The 24351-nt window shown below is 41.3% G+C and overlaps 1 long non-coding RNA gene across 6 annotated transcripts in view; it reads right to left on the reverse strand.

The window, feature by feature from the left end:
- Positions 1–22712, reverse strand: part of LOC149129105 (uncharacterized) — a 57548-nt gene extending 34836 nt beyond the window's left edge. Inside the window, exons 1-3 of one of the 6 annotated variants that reach the window (XR_016240499.1) lie at positions 21313–22712; positions 21115–21229; positions 20198–20783 (exon numbers count right to left, since the gene is read on the reverse strand). This is a non-coding gene — a long non-coding RNA (uncharacterized LOC149129105). Of the gene's footprint in view, positions 1–20197; positions 20784–21114; positions 21230–21312 lie in introns of those variants that run through there. The other 5 variants (XR_016240498.1, XR_016240497.1, XR_016240495.1 and 2 more) reach the window with 5 other exon arrangements.
- Between the last annotated feature and the right edge of the window lie 1639 nt (positions 22713–24351).

The raw sequence follows: 24351 nt of genomic DNA on the forward strand, positions 1-24351 counted from the left end.
CGTGAAAGTGCATTGCATCCACAAGTCATCAAGCTAATCATTATCATGCGAAATGAAGTTGATGTTTTTATTTATAATAGAAACAAATTAATTATTGCAATGAAAATAAGAAATACAGTTAATGTGTATGTGTAACCATCATCATCATTTAACATTCGTTTTTCAGGCTGTCATGGGTTGGACTATTTCACATGATCTGAGACGAATTACTACACTTAGCTCTAATGTGTGTTTTGACATGGTTTCTCTATGTCTGAGAAACAGTTTCGGTAACACTGACACGAGTAAAATTACCAAGTAAATTTCAAGGCAGAGTAGATTGCTAGTAGTGAGAGAGGTGGCTTCATCCTCAGCTGTAGTATGATAGAGGGACAGGTAGAGGTGTGTTGCTGCAGAGAAAGCACATGGCTACCCCGCATCTAATTATCACATTTTCGTTGCTAAAGTGAAACTAAGAAACAGAAAACTGTGTAAGCCAAGGAACAACTGTATTTTATGAAAACATTGCAAAAGGAATTAAACTGAAACAGATATCAACAGGACACATACAACCCGTGCTAGTATGGAGAAAATGATCCTTACTTATTTATTATTATTATTATTATAACAACAACAACAACAACCACAATGATAGTAACACCCTACACTCTGCCTTCTACAACCCTAACCCTAACCCTAACAACTAATCTTATGACATGACAAGGATCTCCCCCACAGACTTACCCTTCAACAAAAGGGCATGTATCCCACCCCAAATCGACAGTGAAACAGAAGCAAAGATCTCCTTAGCAAGAAATAGACTCCGACATATCTTAGACTAATACAACAAATCCACTAAAAAACATAGTGAGGAGGGGACCCACCAAATCAGCTCCTCTGTTGACAGAGGCCTACATAAACTGAGACAGCGAATTAGGAACAGGGAATTAGTGTGCCTCCCTACGGACAAGTCTGGCAGACTGTCAATAGACAGCCGTCAAAACTATGTCCAAACTATGCAACAACACATCAGTAACATGAGAGAAGTTACACAAGAACATGAAAAAGTGGAAAAAAATCCTCAACGCACACATGGGAATGTGGTGCAACATACTCCAACGTACAAAAAGGACAGCACACAATTTCCAAGCTACCAACAACGACATTCCTACACTATACGGGTTACGCAAAGACCACAAACCCTACATAAACCCTGTCATGGGACCTCCAACCAGACCAGTTTGTGGAGCAAATATCTCCAGCAACTGTACACTGTCCTACTTCCTCTCACAAGTATTACGACCTCTCATAGAGATGTCTCCAGATGTCTGTATAAGCATGGAAGATCTCCTCAGTAGAATCAGTACTTGCAACTACTCCGACGACCTCACAGGTTGTGTAGTGGGTAGTATGGATGTGATTTCACTCTACCCATCTATAGACATAGATTTTGCTGTGGGGATATGCATTCAGGTGATCTGTGAGAGTGAAGTGGAGTTCCGCAAGGTCAACACGAGGGAACTGGGCCTCCTCCTCAGACTAAGCTACGACAGTAACTATTTGGATGACCATGACCTCAGTAGATTCTGCCCCACCAGGCCACAGAGGAGAAGACCACCCATCATCACTTCAGCAGTGAAAAAGAAGCACCACTCAACGCTGGAGTGGCTGGACTGCACCCACCCAAAACCTGAGAACAGCAATCAGGTGAAGGAAATGATGGCTCATGCAATAGGGGCCAGTATAAAAACCACCTTGAAGAACCACATAGTAAAGTTCAACAAAAAACTATACATGCAGGTTCAAGGTGCAGCCATCGGCATTGGTGTAGCTGGAGATGTGGCCGGCCTCTTCATGACCTGTTGGGACAGAAAACTCAAACATATGTTAGCAGAACGGTCCACAACTCTTCTACTTTACAGCAGATATGAAGATGACATTAATATCATAGTTAGAACCAACTTTTATTTATATGCGATGTAATTGTTCCTTTTTGGAATGGCATTGTTAGGGAGGTGTGAGTGGCCAGATCTGGCCAGTTTGAACCTAAAACAGAATATTTGGGCCTCAACGGGCCCTGCCTTATTTAACATTGTCCCAAAACTGATCAAAGAGGAAAAGGATCCTATCAGCTTTTTCAAGGAATACCAGATGAGCCACCCATACCTGGGTACAACTCACTCAACAAGAACTCCCCACTTGAGTGGACCACGATACCGCAAAACTTGGCTTTAAAAGGATTTAGATAATCCTATCAGATGGTGCTATTAAATTGGACATGGCCTGGACCAATCTTTGGTTGAAACATATCAAAGTTTTATCTAAGATATACATATGTACATATGCATCATCATCATCATCATCATTGTTTAATGTTCACTTTCCATGCTGGCATGGGTTGGATGGTTTGACTGAGGACTGGCAAGCCAGCAGGCTGTACCAGGTTTCATTCTGATCTGGTAAGGTTTCTACAGCTGGATGCCCTTCCAAATGCCAACCACTACAAGAGTGAAGTGGGTGCTTTTACGTGGGCCAGTCAGGCAGCACTAGCAACAACCATGCTCAAATGGTGCTTTTTACATGCCACTGTATATACATATATACATGTATATATGTATGTATGTATGTGTTTGCATCGTAGAGGCCTGTGGCTTAGTGGTTGCAGTGTGTCCTGCCCTCAATTGCAAGGCTGTGAGTTCCCGGTGGTGGTGTTGTGTCCTGTCATTCAGCTGGCAGAAAGGAGTTGTACATGGGATTCAAAAAGGGCCACTCTTGTCCCATTCTCAGTCACACTGAACCTCCATGAGAACTATGTTAAGGATTATGCAATGTCTGTGGAGTGCTCAGCCACTTGTATGCTAATTTCACAAGCAAGTCGTTCCATTGATCAGATCATTGAGCACTCATCGTCATAACTGACGGGAATGCCTGTTAGTTACATATGCATACGTACACACACACACACACACACACACACACACACACATATATATACACACATAAATACATTCATACATATAAATGGGAGAATTTACGGAAAAAACAACAGACGAGGACAGGTGGTGTAAACAACAAAAGGATGTATTAGTTTAACACTCGGGAATAGAGAAAGTCTTTGACGTTTCGAGCACCGTTAATGGCACCTGTGCCCAGCGTCGCCTTCCTGGCACTTGTGCCAGATGGCACGTGTAAAGACATTCAAGTGAGATCGTTGCCAGTGCCCTCGAACTGGCTCTTTTGCAGGTGGCACGTAAAATACACCATTCTGAGCGTGGCCGTTGCCAGTACCGCCTGACTGTCCTTTGTGCTGGTGGCACATAAAAATCCCCCACTACACTCTCAGAGTGGTTGGCGTTAGGAAGGGCATCCAGCTGTAGAAACTCTGCCAAATCAAATTGGAGCCTGGTGTAGCCATCCGGTTTCACCAGTCCTCAGTCAAATTGTCCAACCCATGCTAGCATGGAAAGCGGACGTTAAACGACGATGATGATGATGATGATATATATATATATATATATATATGTATCCTATGAGATTAAAAGCATTCATTAAAGTTAGTCTCATGTTCCACCTGATGTACATCTGTGTGCGTGTGTTCAATGATGTTTAATTTTATTCAAACCAACAACAAACAGCTAATTATTCACCCACACACAGTCTCATAGACTCTATTATACATTAATCTATATTTATCACTTGTCAACTACTTTTACGCGATAGTTTCAGGTTTTTATCCAAGTGGTCGGAAACACAGACTTTTTTAAACGGTCTTTGTCCCAGCTTTTAAAACAAACGACAAAATGCTTTTATATCACATGATTAGGAACATCGTTGATGCTCTGCTTGTTGCTTAGGAAACGGATAATTAAAACTTCATTCAATGTCTACAATTCAAAGCAAACTGACTTTTGCTCAGGGCAGTGGGCAACCAGCCTCCTCCAGTGGGTTCCATTCAGCTTCTATCGTCACACATCCATTCTACATAATGCTGAGGAATTTCAACCATGTTTCGTGGTCTGCTACCACAACAGCTCCTTTATAGGATCCAGTTAGCTCAAGACATCATCAGGAGGATCCACGTCCGGTTTCGGCCCCTACTCCCCTACCATTTTGACGTGGCGCCTCCCCCCCTTTCGGAGGTGTCTTCAGCTCCGGTGTTGGGTGCATGTCTTCTTTCTTCTATTCCCTGGCCTCTTCAATGCAGCATCAACGAGTGTCAGCGTCCGACTGATTGTCTTGTCAAATTCCCCTTTTTATACCTGCTGCTAGGCTCCAGCAGGCTGCCCCAGCAAGTTGTCACGTGACACTGTCTAAATTTCCCGCTGCTAGGGTCCAGTAGGCAGCCCCAGCAAGTCTTCGGGTCATCTTGAAATGGCCACCACCGGGTAGCATGGGATCTTTGGCCTCCCTTTTTTCACACTCGTTATCAGGTAGTACTCAAGCCATGGTTGTTTTCAAGTCCTGCTGATTGGTTAGGTACAGAATGGAGCCAGCCAGATGGAATCCCTTGCAATGGTCACAACCTCGCTCTTCTCAGAATCTCTTTGTTTCTGACCTGATCTGCCAGTGTGCTCTCAACATCTTTCTCAGATACATTTCATTGAATACAATTAGTTTTCTATTCCTCTTCGTTGTCTTCTTCCAAATCTCTTTCTTTCAACATGAACTCCAAATTGAAACTCACTCCAGCTTCTTCATTAACTTCCACCCATAATCTTTCAGTCTCGTAACACTCTCGTTATGTTTCTCTTCACTGGTTGTCATTAATATAGATTTTTTATTTCATTCCACGTTTCAAGTTTTGTCTTTAGTGCAGGGTTTTTGGGGTTTTTTTTGTGCTAAGTTATGAGGGTAGGGTGGAACAAACCAACAGCTGTTGTTATCTAGTAGGAGAGACAGACACAAAGGCACACACAGACGCACACATACATACATACATACATACATACATACATACATATATTCAGTCAATATGAGAATAAAAAACTCTTATAGGGATGGTTCTATCTAAGTTACATAATAATAATAATATATATATATATATATATATACACACATATATATGTATGTACATGTGTGTGTATATATACATGTATATATACATGTATATATATATATATATATATATATATATATATATATATATATATATATATATATATATATATATATGGTGGTGGAACAAGGATGTAGACGGGGCTATTAGACAAAAGAAACAGGCTTGGAAGGACTGGAAGAACGGTGGTAGCAGGGAATTGTACCAATCTGCCAGAAGGGAAGCTAGGCGACAGGTTTATTTAGCCAGAGGGGAAGCAGATAAGAAAAGATTTGCCAATGTTCTGCGCCGTGAGGACCAAAGACTCGAGGTATTTCGTGTTACAAGACAGTGTAGGAGAGAGAATAGTGATGTTGTAGGAGAGAAATGTGTTCGCATGGATGACGGTACGCTTGCACTAAATGAGGCTGCAAAGAAAGAGGTCTGGAGATGCCACTACGATAGATTGCTTAATAAAGAGAATGAATGGGAGAAATAGAGCCTGCTGTATGTCGACCCAACAGAGGGACCAGCTATCCGAGTTGACAGTACCAGGGTAGATAAAGCAATCAAGAGTATGAAGACAGGGAAAGCCCCCGGCCCATCAGGTATCACTGCAGAGATGCTCAAAATATCTGGCAGTGTTGGCTACAGCCTAGTCACCCGTATTACGAACCAGGTGATACACGAAGGAGTCATACCCAATGACTGGTGTAGCAGCACCATAGTAAACTGCTACAAAGGTAAAGGTGATGCTTTAGACACTAATAATTACAGAGGCATCAAGCTGTTAGATCAGGTTATGAAAGTTACGGAGAGGGTCATAGCCCAACTAATTAGGGAGCAAATCAATTTAGATGAGATGCAGTTTGGGTTCGTGCCAGGTAAAAGCTGCAGGAGAAATATCTAGCCAAGGATAAACCTCTGTACCTGGCCTTTGTTGACATGGAGAAAGCCTTTGACAGGGTCCCCCGATCCCTTATCTGGTGGTCAATGAGGAAACTTGGGATAGAAGAATGGTTAGTGAGAGCTGTGCGAGCCATGTACAGAGATGCTGTCAGTAAGGTGAAGGTTGGAAATGAGTACAGTAATGAATTCCGGGTAGAGGTAGGGGTCCACCAAGGTTCCGTCCTCAGCCCCCTCCTATTTATCATAGTCCTCCAGGTGATCACAGAGGAATTCAAGACAGGTTGCCCCTGGGAGCTCCTCTATGCTGATGACCTTGCACTAATTGCGCAGTCACTATCAGAACTAGAGGAGAAGTTTAAGGTGTGGAAGCAAGGACTAGAATCGAAGGGCCTTAGAGTCAACCTAGCAAAAACCAAAATCCTAATAAGTAGGAAGGTAGATAAAACACAAACCCCTTCAGGTAGATGGCCCTGCTCAGTATGCAGTAAAGGAGTAGGCAGTAACTCTATAAGATGTACCCGGTGCAAGCTATGGACACATAAGAGGTGCAGCAATATCAAAGGCAGATTAACTACAAAGTTAGTCTTTGTATGTGGCAGATGTTCAGGTGCAATAAACACTGTGAACAAACAGGAAACAACTTCTATCTCATTCCAGGGAGAAAAACTAGAGGTAGTTGATAGCTTCCGCTATCTGGGTGACCAAGTTAGTAGTGAGGGTGGGTGCGCTGAAAGTGTAACTGCTAGAATAAGAATAGCCTGGGCCAAGTTTAGAGAGCTCTTACCTCTGCTGGCGACAAAGGGACTCTCACTCAGGGTAAAAGGCAGACTGTATAACGCATGTGTACGAACAGCCATGCTACATGGCAGTGAAACATGGGCTGTGACTGCTGAGGACATGCGTAAGCTCGCAAGGAATGAAGCCAGTATTCTCCGCTGGATGTGTAATGTAAATGTGCATACCCATCAGAGTGTAAGTATCTTGAGAGAAAAGCTGAACATAAGAAGCGTCAGTAGTGGTGTGCAAGAGAGACGATTGCGCTGGTTTGGACATGTGGTGAGAATGAATGAGGATAGCTGCGTGAAAAAGTGTCACTCCCTAACAGTTGAGGGAACCCGTGGAAGAGGTAGGCCCAGGAAGACCTGGGCTGAGGTGGTGAGGCAAGACCTTCGAACATTGGGCCTCACCGAGGCGATGACTACTGACCGAGACCTTTGGAAATGTGCTGTGCGTGAGAAGACCCAGCAAACCAAGTGAGATCGTTGCCAGTGCCCTTGGACTGGCTCTTGTGCGGGTGGCACATGAGATGCACCATTTTGAGCGTGACCGTTGCCAGTACCACCTGACTGGCCTTGTAGGGTTTTCGTGCGAGATCGTTGCCAGTGCCCCTGGACTGGCTCTTGTACGGGTGGCACATAAAAGACACCATTTCGAGCATGGCCGTTTTCGTGTGGGTGACACGTAAAAGAACCCACTACACTCTCTGAGTGGTTGGCGTTAGGAAGGGCATCCAGCTGTAGAAACTCTGCCAAATTAGATTGGAGCCTGGTGTAGCCATCCAGTTGCACCAGTCCTCAATCAAATCGTCCAACCCATGCTAGCATGGAAAGCGGACGTTAAACGATGATGATGATGATGATGATGATATATATGGTGAAGGCACATGGCTTACTGGTTAGGGTGTTGAGCTTACAATCATAGGTCAACAATTCGATCCTTAATGGTGCGTTGTATCCTTGAGCAAGACACTCTATTTTGCATTGCCCCAGTCCACTCAGCCGGCAAAAAAGAGTCGTATTTGTATTTCAAAGGACCAATCCTGTCCCATTCTGTGTGACACTGAATTCTCCTGAGAACTATGTTAATGGTGCAGGTGTGTGTAGGGCACTGATCCAATTGAAGGAGGTTGTTCCGTCAATCAGATCAACCGGAACACTTGTCATTGTAAACAAAGGAGTGCTTGTTTATATACGTATGTGTATATATGCCTGTGCGCTCCATGGAAATGTTGTATTCGTTTAGCCCCAGGCTAAACCAGCCTGAGCAGAGCTTTAGTCATAAGGGTTCCATCTTTGACCCCCCCCCCCCCATTTCTTCTTCTATCAACAAGCCCATGATGCTATGTGTTCTTCTTTTCATCATGTGACAGGGGAAATTTGACTGCTATTTTTAGCAAGTAAAAAGAACTCACATCAGGTCAGAGCTTCCTCAGCTTTTAAGACTTGGTTTTGTGTGTGTTTCTGCCTTTCTGGCTGCTTGGGTAGGTGTGTGTGTGTGTGAGGGAGTGAGTATATGTTATTGTGTTTGCTGGGCATTCCTTAGCCCCCACTCCCACCTCACCAGCCACCCAATACTTACCCCCCCACCCCATATGAACTCCTTGTCGGTGGTGTGTGTGTGTGTGTCTGGGTCTGTCCCACCATCGGAATGGGGTGGCGAGGGGGGGGGGCGTCTATGTGGGTTACCCTGCCTCAACTTCCTTCCCAGTCTCACTTGAAACATGATCCCCCCACCACCACCACATAACTGTCCCCCCTCCCCGTATCATGTAGAACACAGATACACACATACATACACGCGCACGCAGTCACTGACTCAGTTTCTGTGGCTGTTTGTTTGCATCAGCCCACATCAGGGTGTAAAAGTGCATGGGTATACATATATATATATATATATATATATATATATATATATATATATATATATATATATATATATATATATATATTATTAATTCATCAATAATATATTTAGGAAATCAATATTTAGTATTTCAAAAGATATATATCCAACATAACATGGTAGCATAATAAATTTAAAAGTTTAAAACATAAAAATAAACATAATATTCATGCTTATTTACACATAAATTTTTATACGGCCCCGATGGTTTCCCAGCTGTCCTCTTAAAGTCGTGTAAACAAGAATTAGCAGGACCACTCCGGATACTCTTCCAGAGTTTCCTTGCAAATGGTAAACTTCCCAAAAAGCTGAAGGAAGGCACCATATGTCCTATCCATAAAGGTGGAAGCAGAGCAGAGGCTGGAAACTACAGGCCCATCTCTCTGACTTCACATATTAGCAAAGTCATGGAACGAATTGTCAGAAGGAGATTGATTGCGTTCCTAGAAGAAAATGACTTGCTGAATGAGACCCAGCATGGTTTCCGTCCAGGTAGAAGCTGCCTCACGCAGCTCTTGCAGCATTATGACTGGGTCCTGAAGCAGCTACTTGACCATTCAAATGTTGATGTGATATATCTCGACTTTGCAAAAGCCTTTGACAAAGTTGATCATGGCTTGATATGTCACAAGCTGCGAAACCTTGGCATAGCTGGTAAATTAGGAGAGTGGCTGCATGACTTCCTGAATGGTAGAAGTCAGACAGTTGCAGCCAATGGAGAACTATCTAGGGAAACACAAATATTGAGCGGTGTTCCTCAGGGAACTGTTCTGGGGCCACTACTGTTCATAGTGGCCCTTCTGGACATGCCCACGGTCACTCGGAGAGCCACTGTCACTAGCTATGCTGATGACACAAAGATATCTCAGGCAATAAAGAATCCTGATGATATTGTAAGCCTGCAGAATGACCTAAATGCAATATATGAGTGGGCAAAGCAAAATAATATGCAGTTCAATGCAAAAAAATTTCAAGTACTGCGCTACAAGACCACAAGTACCTCCCAACTGGCATACACAGGGCCTGGAGGTACTGCAATCCCAGAACCACAAACAGTTAGAGATCTGGGCATCAACATGTGTAGTGATGCATCATTTCACATGCACATTATCAAGTTGACAACAAGGTGCAGACAACTGGCGGGGTGGATACTGAGGACTTTCCGTACAAGGGATCAAAAAGTCATGTTGATTCTATGGAAGACATTTGTTCTGAGCCGCCTAGACTATTGCTCTCAGTTGTGGTCACCACACAGTGTCAAGCGGACAGCAGAACTCGAGGCAATTCAGCGGCACTATACAAAAAAGATCGCCACAGTCCAACAGATGAACTACAGGGAGCGACTGAAGGCACTAGGTCTCTACTCCCTGGAGCGCAGGCGGGAGAGATATGTAATAATATACATATGGAAAATACTGGAAGGACTGGTGCCAAACTTTGGTATCAAGTACTACAGGAATGCCCGCACGGGTCGCCACTGCATGGTGCCAAAGGTACCGTCCACTGCATCTCACATAAGAACGAGATACTGCAGCAGCTTCGGTTTCAGAGGACCTCAGCTCTTCAATGCCCTGCCAAAACATTTGAGAGACATGCAAGACATGGATGCGGAGGTCTTCAAGACAAAACTTGACGCTTTCCTCTCCACGATACCAGACGAACCAATGGCTCGTAATGAGACGCAGTTTAGGGCAGCTGTGTCAAATTCTCTTATACACCAGATGTGCCATCAAAACTCTTGATTGGACCATGTCAGGTGGGGGAGAAGAGCCATGCAAGGAACGTCAAAATCACGGTGGTGCACCAGCATGACCGCAGCCACTTGGCTGAAACACATAAATAAATAAATAAATAAATAAATAAAAATACGCATATATATTTAAACATATATTTATCTATTTTTAGATTTTTATATGTATCGATATTTATATTCCATATTTTTATTTTTATGTTTTAAACTTTTAAATTTATTATGCTACCATGTTATGTTGGATATATATCTTTTGAAATACTAAATATTGATTTCCTAAATATATTATTGATGAATTAATAATATAAAATCACATATATACACATTTATTTGCTCAAGATAATTGAGCACTCAACATAAGTTCAATTATATATTCTTTTAGAATATTACTCATAAAAGTTATATATATACATATATATATATATATATATATATATATATATACACACACAGACATATACACTGCTATATATATATATATATAAATATATATATATACACACGCACACAGATGCATATATACACACACACATGTAACTATTTGGACTTTGAGTATATGCCTATTCTTATGTCAGTCAAAGCACATTCACCGTTTCAGGCTACCTGATGTCATCCTCCACAGAAACTCTACAATTTTCACTGGATTTATATCAGGAAACCCACAATGTTTGTTGTGTTTATTGTTGATAAAAGAAACAGAAGATGGATTTAGAATCTTTTATTCAACATGACAATCGTTTCAGCACATCCTTCAATCTGTCCCACCCACATCAGTGAAACTGAGTTCTACAAGTGCTGTGTGTCCCACCTACACTTAACAAGAAAACTTCTTACACAATGAACCAAACTACATCTCTTTCTCACGCATTATGATTACCTCTCACTCCCCAATCTTGTCGTCCTCTTGGCCCAGGGCCACTGTATCCTTACTCTCTGCTTGCCCCCGACCTGTGTATTCTACCCACATGCCTTCTCTCACTCTAGTATTGCCATCTGCTAGCCTCCCCCCCAACCTGGATGTTCCACCAACACATAACAAGAACATTTTGCCCTCACCCTACCTCGACAAACCAATCCACGTCTCTTCTCTTTCTTGCAATTCCTCCTTCACTCCACAATCTCCTACAAATCATGCTTACTTGCTAATGGGAGCTTTGGCTCCCTAAACATTGGAGACAGAGGGTATAGTCACAACTGGATTGCCTGTGATCATACTTCTGCTTACTCAGGGTTTAGCTGGAGCAAAATGACAACATAAACACACGATATCTGCCCCCCACCCCATCACCCTGCCTCTCCCCACTGCTCCTGACACAAATCAGCCCACATGTGGGAACTGGTCTTCATTTAGAAATAGCAGACAAATCTCCCTCAAAATCACACCACATTGCTGTCTTCAAAAAACACGAGATCATGTTGGATGGTCAAGGATGGAAACCCTTTGATCATAAGTCAAGACTCTGACTGCAGCTGAAACCAGGCACAGGAAAATGAGAGCTGTTGTATGGTTGCTCTATCTGCTGAAAATAACAGCTAAATGATCCTCACCTCACTTCTGAACTTCTTCAATAAAGAAAGGAGGACACCTGAAGTCATGCACTTCTAAATATGAGATGGTCATGGTTGAGGCATCTGTGGTCATAGACCTTCTCCACCGAGGCTGGCCTAGGGTTAAACAACGAAAAACCAACAGTGACACTTATAGAACAGGATGTCTCCATCACCACCAGGCACCAGATAAACACACACACACACACACACACTGACCTCCCCCACCGTGTTGTGTGTGAACAGTTTTCTGTTGCCATGGAAATGTTGACATGAATAATAACAACATGGTGGTGGTGGTAGTTTAGTCCCAGGTCAATCCAGTCACAGCAGACACTCCAGCTATGACCATCTTGCCTTTCCCCTAAAATTTTGTTTATACAATGTAACTATTTCTAAAATGGGAGCCATTTCAGGGAGATTTGGCTGCTATTTCTCCCAGCTCTAGCTACCATGTAGATGCCTCCCACATTGGTCCATACATAAGAGAGGAGTAGGGTGTGATTTGAGGGAGATTTAGCTGCTATTTCTAATAATGTAGTTAGTAGTGGCGGATCTCCCTCATTGGCTTGTGGTGGAAAGTGGTGGTGGTGAAAGTAGGAGTTGCAGCTTAGGTGATAGTAGTAGTGGTTATGAAGTGAGTAGCGAGTAGGGCGGTGGCAGTGGTGGTGGTGGTGGTGGTAGTTCTGGTGGCAATTTTGTGATGGTATATGTTGCAGCACTTGTAGTGGTGTTGGTAGTGGTGGCAGTGGTGGCTGAGGTGGTAGTGGTGGTGGTGGTGGTGTTGTGATATATGGGGTTTTTTTTTTTTTAGGAAGTCTTCCAGGCTGTGTGTGTATTGACTAACATGTATGTGGGAGTTAATGTCATTGCATGTCACTATACATGTATGCATGTACTGTGTGTGTATGCATGAATGCAAGATATATATAGGTATGTGTATGAATGTGTGTGTGTGTGTGTGTACATGTGAATGTATGAGTAACTCTATATATGTATCTGTGTATGCTTGTATGAATGCAATGTATGTATATAAGTGTGTGAGTGTGTTTGTGTATGCGTCTATGTATGTATAAATATATTTCATTAAATAATCCATGAAAGACAAAGAAAACAACATTGACACCAAACAGGGACAACACCCCACCACCACCGCCGCCACCACCACCACCACCAACAAAAACAAGGACAGTAAAAGTGTGTGTACATGTTTGCACTCAAAGTGCACCATCTGTTTGCAACTGGTGGCCACCCCAAATGCCAATGATTGTATTGTTATGGAAATCTGTGGGTGTTGTGATTGTTTAGCCCTAGGCCAACCCTGATACGGCTGTTCAATGAACAAAGGTGTTCCACTCACGACCAACCTGTGGATTTAAAGTAAACGTACAGGGCTACATTATATCAGGTCGTTAAGAATGAAATGATCCGATTTTGAACTGAAAGTTTATTTTACTTTATCTCAACGAAAAGCAATGCAGTTAATCAAAGAATGCACCTAAATCATCAACACAATTTTGCCATTTTATCAATAACTTATTTATGCTGGGAGCAAAGAATTCTGGAAAGCAACATATAGGTATATGCATATATACACACATACATGTACATGCCTACTTATATATGTATATATATACATGCATATATTGGTACAGGGCATCAAAGAAATGTGAACAAAAAGAGAAACGAGAACATAAAAAAATCACAAACAATGAACAAAGAAAGAAACAAATAGAGAAACGAAACAGGCAACATAAAGAACATTCCCTTCATCAGTTGCCTCCTGTTTTATATACTCCGCATTTCAAAGGCAGGGACCAGATGAGACTTCGTTAAAACAGTCCTTCCCGCAGAAGGTTAAAGTGGTAACAAAAACAGAACAACAAGAACAAAACAGTAAAAACAAACGGTGAGGACTGTTGAGACTTAACGAGCTGATGTGGTGAACGCTGGAGTAACGAGCTTTGAGAAGAGACAGGTAAAAGCACAAGGACTTGCATGGCTTCCAATTAACAGCCAGGGACCCTCACCAATTGGGAAGGATACTACGTAAAATGAGAGACCACTTGAGACCTGCAGCAAAACAAACTTTCGAAAGTCGACGGGGCCAACTTCCAGTCTGAATCTTGCTGAAGAGGACCATCTTTGGGAACTGGCTACTTGGTATCTGAATCACATGGCCAACCCAGTAGAATAGGCTTCCTTCCAGTTTCCATCTACAAAATTCATGTCTAAGGCATTGATTGGTCTGACAGTATAGTATAAAAGACTTAGCCAAGGTACCACACAGTGGGACTGAACCCAAAACCAACTGGCTACAAAGGGGTCTTCCTGACCACACAGCTTTGCCTTCTTGTAATAAATTTTTCGACGAATGTAAAAGAATCCCTTTTTTTGGGAAATGGTGGATTTCGAAGCACAAACGTGAAGCTAATAAATAGAAACATGGAAACTATTTGGAGAGTAAAAATCAAAGAGGCTGCCAGTGAGACTCAAACCCACATCTTTGAACATGACAGATGTTCTACCATTGGACCAAAGCATTTTAGAAACTGATTTGTTTTTTTTTTGGGGTCCAAAATAGTTTTCTCAACTCAGTATTTACAAGGCCTTATTTATAGCTTCCTCTGTGTACTTCAAGACACTTCGAGGAAAAAAAAGCCGTGTATGAGGGGGGAGGGTGTGAGAGAGTGAATATATCTATGTATATATATATATATATACGAGATTATATCATGCATACGTGTGTGTATATATATATATATATGCACCACCCACGTCAACACGACAACAGTGAAATGTTATATCCCCCACCCCCACCCCCATTGCGCCCCCCCTCCTCTCTCTTGGGTGTCCTAAGAAAATAGTCTGCTGTTTTACTTCCTTCACACAGAGCCTCTTGGGGGCGATTCATTGTGTTCTACTTAACACCACCACCACCACCACCACAACCATCGCATTCACCATCATCATCATCATCATCACTGTCACCAGCATTACTGCTATCATCGTCATGACCACCACCACTACTACTACCACCATCATTGTCATCATCATCATCATCACCACTACCACAACTACTACCACTATCATCACCATCATCATCATCAAAAATTGGTGAGTAACTTTTATGTGGTACCTTACTTTACAAGAAATAGCAGCTAACTCTCCCTGAAATCACTGCTTAGCTGTCTTAAAGTTGGAAAGACCCATTAAATTATATATTCCAAGATACACTAGGGCTGAATTAAAACCAAACAAAATCAAGATAATCATAGTTGTAACACCCACCATCATAGGTCTACTGGATCAGTATTGCCCTAGGGTTAAACAACATGGCAGACCCTCTTATCATGCTCAAGGTCACAGTCAACACACAAAAACAAGGAACTACATTCACACAACGTTGCAGGACCCTCCCTGAATTGGCTGTATCTCTACTACGTAATCCCTTAAGTATTCAGGGACAGTTCTGCAGCCCTTCCCCTTAACAATGATTGCCCTATACACCACCACCACAAGAATCTCCTGGGATATTCAAATACTTTCCTCATCTAAAATATAAGAGAGTAAGGTGTGATTCGAGGAAGATTTGGCTGCTACTTCTAACAGGTGTAGCCACCATGCAGAGGTCTCCATCATTGGCTCATACATACATACATATATATATATATATATATATATATATATATATATATATATATATATATATTTAAAAATTTAAGGAATGGAGAAAACGCATGTTATAATTGCATACTTTATTCCTACATATGTTTCAAAGGATTACAACCTGTGTGATCCATAGGGATCTGTGATATTAAAATTGTAACCTTCTCTTCAGGGAATGCATGGGAATCATCTTAAACGTAAGACTTTATGACCGATTATGAAAACAATAGATGGATAAGGTTATGACTTGATTCATTTGAAAAAAACCGTTAGAGAATTGGACGCTACCGGATAGTGGGTTGGACAACACATACATATAACTGTGTGAAAACATACATGCATACATAAAGACATATACACATATACATACATATATATACACATATATATACACATATATATACACATATATATATATATATATATATATACACACACACACGTATACACGCATACGTCCACATTTACACATATGCACATACGTACCCATGCCTATACAAATATACCCATATGTGTGCATGTCCCCATACACACATATATACATATATATATATACACATGTATAAATAGAAATAGACACATACATATACTCATACATATACATCTACGCCTATAACCGAATAAACAGATACGCATATACATATACATACATGTATACAAACACATACGTAAACACACGCATGCACATACATACATACATACATACATACATACAAATACATATATATAAAAGAAAAAGAACTCAAGTGTTTTCATATATACATACATACACATACACATACATATATATATATATATCATCATCATCATCATACACATATACATACATATATATACACACAAACACACATACACGCATACATACATATATACACACATACATACAGATATATGTACATACATACAGAACCTAATAACTCATACATATGGATTTATACAAATACATACACAATTATATATACATATACATAGATATGTACACATATACACACATATATACTTACAAACATACGTACACACACCCACACAAGTATACATATATACATACATACACACAGATACACTCACACACACACATGTGTATACACCCATACATAAAAACATGGTACATAGCAGCAAAACACACACACACACACACACTCAGACATGCACACACAAGGAGACAGAGGTACATACATACATATACACACATATACATAAAAACACACACAAACACAGGAATATGCAGAATACATACATGCATACATGTATGCATACACACCCATACATACATATATACATATGCACACACACACAGACATACATACACACACATGCACGCATACATACACACACACTGAGACACACACATGCATAAATAACGGACAGAGTCAAGACTATTGATAAGTTTGCAAGACGCAACGAAAGTTTTAGGAAAATTAAAATAAGAAATAAGTGGAAATGTTACCGGTGAGTGTTAAATTTGAAGGCACAATAAGAAAATGACTCTCCCCAGACACAACAGAAGATGCTTCAACACACGAAATGACATAAAATAAGTCTTGGGAACCAAATCCAAAAAAACGAAATATATATATATAATTATATGTATGTATATATATATATATATATATATATTTATACACACATATGTATTTATTGTGTGTGTGTCATCATCATCATCATTTAGCATCCATTGTCCATGCTGGTATGGGTTGGATGGTTTGACTGGGTTGGCACACTGGAAGGCTGCACCAGGCTCCTCTCTGATTTGGCATGGTTTTCTATAGCTGGATGCCCTTACATGCCAATGTGTACTGTACCAGTATCTGCCACAACTGCGGTTTTGCTCAGCTTGATGGGTCTTCTCAGTCATTGCCTCCATGAGGCCCAACACTTGAAAGGGACTCAGTCACTTTGCCTCCATGCAACCCATGTATATATATTATATATATACAACAAATCCATTTCAGCACAATCTTCTTTGTTTGCATGAGCCTTTCTTCTAACAAGCACCAGGATTGGGATTTTCTGCTGTTGTGTGGGAGCCTGATTGGTGAAATCAACTGAAATACTTCTCTAATATTGTAATGTACTAACATATGTGCATGGGCACCACATAAAAAGGAACTCAGTTCACTCTGTAAAGTGGCTGGCATTAGTTAGGAAGGGCATTCAGTCATAGAAACCATACAAAACAGACAGTAGAGCTGCTCTGAAGAGTGCAGGGTTACATAATTGGACTGTTATCTAACAACCTATTAAGCCCCAAGTGCAAAACCGACTGGTAAGGATGGCCACAATGGATACATAGTACTATAATACTGTACACTTCAATCAATATATATATGTATATATATATATACACACGCTTTCCCAAGGTGCTATGCAGTGGGACTGAACTTGAAGCCATGAGATTACAAAATTAGTTTCTTTCCCACACAGCCATGTCTCTGTCTGTATGATAAATTTATTAAGTTTTCTTTTTTGTATATCACTACCTTAAGAATATAAAGGGTTGCTATTTTTAGTACAGTGCCTATAGAAGAGCTTCAAGTAGATAGTGGAGAACTGTTCCACCCCAGTCCAATATCACAGGACCATATGTATATTGTGTCTACAGTGAATCTGTTTATGACACAGATGGGGGTTTGCCTTATTGAAATTAGCTTTAAAAAAAAAAAGTGTGGGGTTTTTCTCTCAAAGTATTCTGTTTCCCTATTTTTATTCACAACCCATGGGTGATTTATCTGAAACTCCTCTTTTCACCCTCCTTCAAAACTTTTTTTCACAACAAATCCAGATAAAATTGTAATCTACTCCATTTGTAAAGAATTTTATCTTCAAATATTCATGTTTGTTGCATGCAGCTATGAGGAAACAAAGTTACGGTGTTGGGGTACACTTCTGTTGGACATTAATACAACCTTGAAACATGTATCTCACAGTGAATTAAGACTGAATTGTGAAGTTGAAATCTTCAATTATAAAAGCCTCTTGAAAAGCACATGATAATTAAAATACATTAAAAGAGACCGACAGAAGTACTAGGCTTGCAAAGAATAAGTCCCGGGGTCCATTTCTTTGACTAAATGGTGGTGCTCCAGCGTGGCCACAATCAAAATGATTGAAACAAGTAAAAGAATATATTGCTAAGGCATTGAGATCCAAATAACCTGGTGTGAAACTGAATATACACCAGAATGACACATTAGTCAAGTAGGGAGCAGTAATAAGAAAAGGAATGACAAAGGAAGGAGCAATCATCCTAGAAAGTTCAGAAGATGATCGTTTATTCCTTTCTCATCTCTTCTCTTCTACATACATGTACACACACACACACACACACACACACACACACACACACACACACACACACACACACATGCACAAACACACATATAACTACAGACACATGCAAATTTAGGGATTGGAACAGGTGAAAATCCCAGTAACATATGTCTCCCAGCTAGCAGAACCTTATTCTCTTGAGATATTTTGACAACAATGTAACCTTCATTTAACTAAGGTGTATTCACCCTTATCAGTAGCTAGTGGAGTACCCCTCGTTAGGCTAATTACTATTTCTGAGGTTCTGCTGGTGATTTTATCTCCTCTGTTCCCTAATTTTCGAAAACATTTACAATCTTCTTTGACAATAAACCACTAATGTTCTTCAAAGTTGCTTTTTATACTTTCTACTATGGACTGCTTGAAGCTTACTCACTTCCTACACCTTGATCCTGAGATCTTGCACTTAAATATATACACACATATATATTTACATATATCAATATCTCTCTATCTATCAATCTAATACAACAGCAAGACTCTCATCGGCAAGACTATTTAAGCAGGAGAATTAAGACATTCGCTCTCTTTCTTCTTTCCCATTTCCTCTCACGCTTTTACATAGTGTTGGTGTATTTGTTGATTGTGTGAGGAGGGGTCGACTGTCTTGTGCTTTCTCTCCGCCTTAAGCAGGATCAGCAATGCCAACAGTAAGGAACATGTTCTATTCAGACCTTAGGGGGTCCGAATTGTCCTCTTCGGAGGAGTGGCTCGTATGAGCAGTTGATAGAATGGACAAGTGTTTAAGGAAGAAGAAAGATTTGCTGAAGTGACAGAAGTCACAAAAAAGGAGGTGGACCTGACAAACATGGAGAAATATGAGAAGATGGCACGTAGGATCGGTGGTGATGCTAAGTTGTCCCTACTCCAGAAAGTATTGGAAAATATGGGTAAGAAAACAGTAAATATATAAGGTGTACTCAGTGGAAGAAAGGAAAATTGAAAACGTTGAGGCAGAGGAAGCAGATTTGGAACAATTGTGGTTCAAGAAGGCAGGAAAGGCAAAAGAATATGCTGTAACCACAGTAACCTACATATCTTGGAAGAAGGACTTCCAGGATTAGGGTGGAGAGAATCCCACCAGAAACAGATGTGGCTTGGGTTGTGGCGGCTGTTCTTCTCGGAAGTAAAGAAGAAATAGCCGTCCTGCAGGCCACGAAAACAGAAAATTGTGTATGGAAAGAGCAAACATTGGACCTAATCATATTGGGTATTGGCAGAACTACTGAAAATATGGTGGAAACGGTGACCATTGGAGATGTAGTGTTGAGAGTGGGGGTGGGGGTGGAGGGCAGAACCCCTCGTTGCTTTAAATGTTGCTAAAAAAGGCCTCTGCAGAGGAAGAAGTTAGAAAGGGGCCGGAGAAGGTGCAACAGGAAGAAAAGAGAAACAAAGAACAGTGGATGGTAGCTGAAGGAAGAGGAAGAAAGGACAGATTGAATTAGAACCCCAAGCCATACACCCCGTCCCACCCCACCCCACCCACCTTCTCAGACACCCCCTCCACCCATTCCCCTCCGATACAAAGCAAGAGAAAAAAAAACAAATACAAAAAAACACAAGGCTCAACAGGCTCCCCCTCCTCCCACTGGAAATTGTTTCGCGCGTGTTTGAAAGGCGTAGACCAGGAAGGGATCCAGAAGAGAACAAAATGGAGGACCGCAAGATTTGTGCATGTCGATGGATGGACAAACACTGAGGTGTCCGAAAGCCAAAAAAACGACGAAATATTGAGATTCAGGAGGGGTTATAAGTGTTGGAAGGTGAAATGTGATTTAAAGACGATATCAGACAATATAAAGTACGACGAACTGACCCAGAGATACTCCACAGCCATTACAAGCCTTCAATTCCATTACAACTTTCTCTCTCTCTCTCGAGCTATAGAAAGACAAATACACACGTTATATACCTACAGACATCTATATAAACACACATGTAATAATAAACAGACACGTTTCCTTAGAAACCTTTCACTAAAAAACACATTTTCGAAGGTGAGGGGCGTGACTGCATCCGCACCCTTTTTCTTTAAACATGTTTTATAAATGACATTTGGCAGAAATACGTTTGAAAACAATAATAAACGAATGCTGAAATTATAAAAATTAGTAGTAACGAAGTCTGAACAAAAGCAAAAGCATGTTAGTGTTTTGTTTTGTCTTTATTGAAACAAGCGAAAGCCAATTAAAAGGAAATCTCTTTGCCTTACCTTGTTCGAAAATGTCTGCAATTCAGCAGAAGACATCAGCTGTGAAATGGTTTTGGCTTCTTTTGCGATTTCTGGCGCAGAATTTTTCAGCGAATAACTTGCATTTTTCGATTTTCTGGAGATAGAATTACAGAATAAAGGTGAATTTTGTGGTTTATGCTTTGTCGGGTGTTGAACGAGAGAAATGTTGAAATTTACCTTTTTTTCACACATTCGAATTCACCGCCATTAATATGCGCACACACCTGCTATTGCGCACGCGCACGCGAGTCGTGACTAGTCGATCCTACAATAACAATCTATTGCCAATGCATGTATGCACAAAACATGCAGGACGGTTTGTTTTGGTTTTTTTGAACAAAGTAAATAAAACACATTGTAAACAAAACGCAAACACCCTCATACATGTTTTGTACGTGACGCGCGCTGGAGAGTCGTAGGATCCACTAGTCACGTCTCGCATGCGCGGATGCGCGCCCTGGATCCAATCTTCTTGAATCGTACCTTGATATAATGTTTTCATTTCAAAATAAAACCAACAAAAATAATCTCCCATAATCTTTACCTCCGCTGATTTTTACATGCCCCGATGACCGATCTAAGAAATTTGGGGAACGATTTACTGTCTGGTGAATGGAACCGAGTATATGCAGATTCCAATAGCTTGCCAAATTGTCAGTCATAAATTTTCTGCAAGAACGTTTTGTCTGATAACATTCTCCAACATCTCTGCACTCCTATCGGGTAGACGTTGAAGAAATCCTTTTTCTGGTTGTGGTGTCATAACATCCAACAACCCAAGTTTTGCGACACATTCGTCGTCCATTGTTCTTCTTTTTGAAGAACAAACTTTCATGGAACTCCACTCTATGGTCCGGACCAGCAATTGGAGTTTTGTCCGGCACCAGTTTTTTGCCAAACAAACATCTCTACAGAACTGGTGCCACTGAACGGCAGTTCTTATATCAATGCAATTTATTCTTGCAGATATCGTGACAGTTAATTCGAAAATGAAAAATAAAATTAAACACTAAATAAAAAAAAAAATTCCATATAATGGCAGCTTGGAGTTTTCTCCAAAGGTTCCTTTCCTGATGGAAAGAGGAATTGTATCTTTTTTACTTTTAGCTCACTTTCTTTTGACAAAATCCCGTCAATAGAACGACTAGAATTTTGAAAATTCATTGAACAGCCATGCTACATGGCAGTGAAACATGGGCTGTGACTGCTGAGGACATGCGTAAGCTCGCAAGGAATGAAGCCAGTATGCTCCGTTGGATGTGTAATGTCAATGTGAATACCCGTCAGGGTGTAAGTATCTTGAGAGAAAAGCTGAACATAAGAAGCATTAGTTGTGGTGTGCAAGAGAGACGATTGCGCTGGTATGGACATGTGGTGAGAATGGATGAGGATAGCTGCGTGAAAAAGTGCCACACCCTAACAGTTGAGGGAACCCGTGGAAGAGGTAGGCCCAGGAAGACCTGGGCTGAGGTGGTGAGGCAAGACCTTCGAACATTGGGCCTCACCGAGGCGATGACTACTGACCGAGACCTTTGGAAATGTGCTGTGCGTGAGAAGACCCGGCAAGCCAAGTGAGATCGCTGCCAGTGGCCCTGGACTGGCTCTTGTGTGGGTGGCACATAAAAGACACCATTTTGAGCGTGGCCGTTGCCAGAACCGCCTGACTGGCCTTCGTGCAGGTGACACGTAAAAGCACCCACTACACTCTCTGAGTGGTTGGCGTTAGGAAGGGCATCCAGCTGTAGAAACTCTGCCAAATTAGATTGGAGCCTGGTGTTGCCATCCGGTTTTACCAGTCCTCAGTCAAATCGTCCAACCCATGCTAGCATGGAAAGCGGACGTTAAACGATGGTGATGATAATGATGATGTATGAGCCAATGAAGGAGGCCTCTACATGGTAGCTAGACCTGCTAGAAATAGCAACCAAATCTCCCTCAAAATCACACCCTACTCTCTTATCTATGTATATATGTATGTATGAGCCAATAAGGGAGGCCTCTACATGATAGCTAGACCTGCTAGAAATAGCAACCAAATCTCCCTCAAAATCACACCCTACTCTCTTATCTATGTATATATGTATGTATGAGCTAATGAGGGAGACCTCTACATGGCAGCTGGACCTGCTAGAAATAGCAGCCAAATCTCCCTCAAATCACACCCTACTCTCTTATCTATGTATATATGTAAGTATGAGCCAATGAGGGAGGCCTCTACATGGTAGCTGGACCTGCTAGAAATAGCAGCCAAATCTCCCTCAAATCACACCCTACACTCTTACCTATGTATATATGTATGTATGAGCCAATGAGGGAGACCTCTACATGGTAGCTGGACCTGCTAGAAATAGCAGCCAAATCTCCCTCAAATCACACCCTACTCTCTTATCTATATATATATGTATATGCTTCAGCCATTTGACTGTAGTCATGCTGGAGCATCGCCTTAAAGGGTGTTAGTCGAAGAAATCAACCTCAGAACTTATTCTATCGCTTTCTTTTGTTGAACCACTAGGTTACAGGGACACAAACACACCAGCATTGGCTGTCAAGGAATGGTGGGGGGACAAACACAAAGACACACATATATGTGATGGGCTTCTTCCAGTTTCTTTCTACCAAATCCACTCACAAGGATTTGCTTAACCTGAGACTATAGTAGAAGACAAGATGCGACTGACATGCATACGGTAGATGTAGTTCTCAGGGAAATCCAACACAGAACACAGAACATGATAAGCTGGTCCACTGAATTACAGGTATGACTCATTTCTGCCAGCTGAGTGAGCTGAAGTAAAGTGTGGGAACCAAACCCACACCCTTACGATTATGAGCTGAATCTCCTAACCAGGAGCCACACACCTATAAAATAACAACATAACAGGATAATCAACCGACATCTAATCCGTTGTCCCCCAGACATTGCCAGGCAACTATTTCAACCCTGGATAAATCACCAAGAAAACTGGTTCCAAAATAACAGACTGCCAAACCCTATCTGATTTCTTAGCAGCAAACCCCATGGAACATCAGACAACTGACCCCGCTCCACTTAAACCCACAGAGATATCTCACATGCAAGAGACAAAACTACCAGGAGATACGTACAAGTGCAGGTGTGTAGCTTAGTGGTTAGAGGGCTTAGACGATTACAATTAAACACACGTATATTATCATTTATTAAATTGCATTCAATTTGCCATGCATTATTCGTTT

The sequence above is a fragment of the Octopus bimaculoides genome, unplaced genomic scaffold, assembly GCF_046866305.1.
Source record: "Octopus bimaculoides isolate indiv1 unplaced genomic scaffold, ASM4686630v1 contig155, whole genome shotgun sequence".
NCBI lineage: Eukaryota > Metazoa > Mollusca > Cephalopoda > Octopoda > Octopodidae > Octopus > Octopus bimaculoides.